Source organism: Arachis stenosperma, chromosome 6, assembly GCF_014773155.1.
Source record: "Arachis stenosperma cultivar V10309 chromosome 6, arast.V10309.gnm1.PFL2, whole genome shotgun sequence".
Lineage (NCBI taxonomy): Eukaryota > Viridiplantae > Streptophyta > Magnoliopsida > Fabales > Fabaceae > Arachis > Arachis stenosperma.
This window is the reverse complement of record NC_080382.1, coordinates 77573849-77577763: the sequence shown is the minus strand read 5'-3', so window position 1 is coordinate 77577763 and position 3915 is coordinate 77573849. Positions and strand designations below refer to the sequence as shown.

The 3915-nt window shown below is 42.9% G+C and overlaps 1 non-coding gene across 1 annotated transcript; it reads right to left on the bottom strand.

Annotated features, from left to right (window-relative positions):
• Positions 1-798: 798 nt before the first annotated feature.
• LOC130938269 (small nucleolar RNA R71) lies at positions 799-906 on the bottom strand. The gene has a single exon (XR_009069441.1). It is a non-coding gene; the product is annotated as a small nucleolar RNA R71 (small nucleolar RNA).
• Between the last annotated feature and the right edge of the window lie 3009 nt (positions 907-3915).

Genomic DNA, 3915 nt, shown 5'->3' with positions numbered 1-3915 from the left:
TCGAAAATCAATTAAGTGTTTTTCAAAATGTTTTCAAAATCTTTTTAATTGAATTTTCGAAAATCTTCTTCCTCTCCTCCCACATCCTTCTATTTATGGAGTACTACTCCTTCTTAATGCACAATTCGAACTCTATCTAATTAAGTTCGAATTCTTCTACTTCCTTTTTCTACTTTTCTTTTCCTCTGACACCTCAAGGAATCTCTACACTGTGACATAGAGGATTCCACATTTTCTTTTTCTCTTCTCTTTCATATGAGCAGGAGCAGAGACAAAGGCATTCTTGTTGAAGCTGACCCTGAACCTGAGAAAACCTTGAAGCGAAAGCTAAGAGAAGCCAAAGCACAACTCTCTTTAGAGGACCTGACCGAATTCTTCAAAGAAGAAGAACACATGGCAGCCGAAAACAACAACAATGCCAACAATGCAAGGAAGGTGCTGGGTGACTTTACTGCACCTACTCCCAACTTCTATGGGAGAAGCATCTCTATCCCTGCCATTGGAGCAAACAACTTTGAGCTTAAGCCTCAATTAGTTTCTCTAATGCAACAGAATTGCAAATTCCATGGACTTCCAATGGAAGATCCTCATCAGTTTTTAGCTGAGTTCTTGCAAATCTGTGACACAGTCAAGACTAATGGGGTTGACCCTGAGGTCTATAGACTGATGCTATTCCCTTTTGCTGTAAGAGACAGAGCTAGAATATGGTTGGACTCACAACCTAAAGATAGCCTGGACTCTTGGGAAAAGCTAGTCAATGCCTTCTTGGCAAAGTTCTTTCCACCTCAAAAATGGAGTAAGCTTAGAGTGGAAGTCCAAACCTTCAGACAGAAGGATGGAGAATCCCTCTATGAAGCTTGGGAAAGATACAAACAATTAATCAGAAGATGTCCTTCAGACATGCTTTCTGAATGGAGCATCATAGGTATCTTCTATGATGGTCTCTCTGAACTATCCAAGATGTCTTTGGATAGCTCTGCTGGAGGATCTCTTCATTTGAAGAAGACGCCTACAGAAGCTCAAGAGCTGATTGAAATGGTTGCAAATAACCAATTCATGTACACTTCTGAAAGGAATCCTGTGAACAATGGGACTAGTCAGAAGAAAGGAGTTCTTGAGATTGATACTCTGAATGCCATACTGGCTCAGAACAAGATATTGACTCAACAAGTCAATTTGATTTCTCAAAGTCTGTCTGGAATGCAAAATGCACCTGGCAGTACTAAGGAAGCTTCATCTGAGGAAGAAGCTTATGATCCTGAGAACCCTTCAATGGAAGAGGTGAATTACCTAGGAGAACCCTATGGAAACACCTACAATTCTTCATGGAGAAATCACCCAAATTTCTCATGGAAGAATCAAGAGAGACCTCAACAAGGTTTCAATAATAATAATGGCGGAAGAAACAGGCTTGGCAATAACAAGCCTTTTCCATCATCTTCTCAGCAACAGACAGAGAGTTCTAAGCAGAATACCTCTAACTTAGCAACCATGGTCTCTGATCTAATCAAAACCACTCAAAGTTTCATGAATGAAACAAGGTCCTCCATCAGAAATTTGGAAGGACATGTGGGTCAGCTGAGCAAGAAAGTTACTGAACTCCCTCCTAGCACTCTCCCAAGTAATACAGAAGAAAATCCAAAAGGAGAATGCAAAGCCATAACCATGGCCGAATATGGAGAGGAAAGAGAGGAGGTGGACGCCACTGAGGAAAACCTCAATGGGCGTGCACCAACCTCCTCTGAGTTCCCCAATGAGGAACCATGGGAATCTGAGGCTCAAAATGAGACCATAGAGATTCCATTGGACTTACTTCTGCCTTTCATGAGCTCTGATGAGTATTCCTCCTCTGAAGAGGATGAGTATGTCACTGAAGAACAAGTTGCTAAATATCTTGGAGCAATCATGAAGCTAAATGACAAGTTATTTGGAAATGAGACTTGGGAAGATGAATCTCCCTTGCTCACCAAAGAACTGGATGACTTGTCTAGGCAGAAATTACCTCAAAAGAGACAAGATCCTGGGAAGTTTTCCATACCTTGTACCATAGGCACCATGACCTTCAAGAAGGCCCTGTGTGACTTAGGGTCAAGTGTGAACCTCATGCCTCTCTCTGTAATGGAGAAGCTAGGGATCTTTGAGGTACAAGCTGCAAGAATCTCACTAGAGATGGCAGACAACTCAAGAAAACAAGCTTATGGACTTGTAGAGAATGTTTTGGTTAAGATTGAAGACCACTACATCCCTACTGATTTCATAGTCCTAGAGACTGGGAAGTGCATGGATGAATCCATCATCCTTAGCAGACCCTTCCTAGCCACAGCAAAGGCTGTGATTGATGTTGATAGAGGTGAACTAATCATTCAAGTGAATGAAGAATCCTTTGTGTTTAAGGCTCAAGGATATCCCTCTGTCACCATGGAGATGAAGCTTGAAGAGCTTCCCTCAAATCAGAGACAAATAGAGCCCCCAAAAGTCAAACTCTAAGTTTGGTGTTGGGAGGCCACAACCAAACTCTAAGTTTGGTGTTGAACCCCCACATTCAAACTCTAAGTTTGGTGTTGGGAGGTTCCCACATTGCTCTGATCATTTGTAAGGCTCAATGAGAGCCATCTGTCAAGCTACTGACATTAAAGAAGCGCTTGTTGGGAGGCAACCCAATGATTATATTTTATATATTTTCTTTTGTATTTTATGTTTTTTGTAGGTTGATGATCATAAGAAGTTACAAAATCAATGAAAAAAAAAAGAAAAACAAAATGAAAAACAGGAAGAAAAACAGCACACCCTGGAGGAAGATGTTGCTGGCGTTCAAACGCCAGTAAGCCTAGCAGTTGGGCGTTTAACGCCCAGTCTGGCACCATTCTGGGCGTTTAACGCCAGAAAGGGGCACCAGACTGGCGTTAAACGCCAGAAAAGGGCAAGAACCTGGCGTTAAACGCCAGGAATGGGCACCAGCCCGGCGTTTAACGCCAGAAATAGCTCAAAACGTGATTTTGAGCAACATTTGGTGCAGGGATGACTTTTCCTTGACACCACAGGATCTGTGGACCCCACAGGACCCCCACCTACCCCACCACCACCCTCTCTCTTCTTCCCCCATTCACCAATCACCTCAATACCTCTTCCCCAAAAACCCTTCACCTATCAAATCCCATCTTTCTCTTCACCACTCACATCCATCCTTCATAAATCCCCACCAACCTCACCCTTCAAATTCAAACCACTTTTCCTCCCAAACCCACCCATACATGGCCGAACTCCATCTCCCCTCTCTCCTATAAATACCCTTCTTCACTTCTTCATTTTCACACAACCTAAACACCACTTCTCCCCCTTCTTTGGCCGAATACACTAAGCCATTCCCTTCTCCCTCATTTCTTCTTCTTCTACTCTCTTCTTTCTTCTTTTGCTCGAGGACGAGCAAACCTTTTAAGTTTGGTGTGGTAAAAGCGTTGCTTTTTCGTTTTCCATAACCATTTATGGCATCCAAGGCCGGAGAAACCTCTAGAAAGAGGAAAGGGAAGGCAAAAGCTTCCACCTCCGAGTCATGGGAGATGGATAGATTCATCTCAAGGGTGCATCAAGACCACTTCTATGAAGTTGTGGCCTTGAAGAAGGTGATCCCCGAGGTCCCCTTTTCACTCAAAAAGGGTGAATATCCGGAGATCCACCATGAGATCCGAAGAAGAGGTTGGGAAGTACTTACCAACCCCATTCAACAAGTCAGAATCTTGATGGTTCAAGAGTTCTATGCCAATGCATGGATCACAAAGAACCATGATCAAAGTATGAACCCGGATCCAAAGAATTATCTTACTATGGTTCGGGGGAAATACTTGGATTTTAGTCCGGAAAGTGTAAGGTTGGCGTTCAACTTGCCTATGATGCAAGGAGATGAACATCCTTACACAT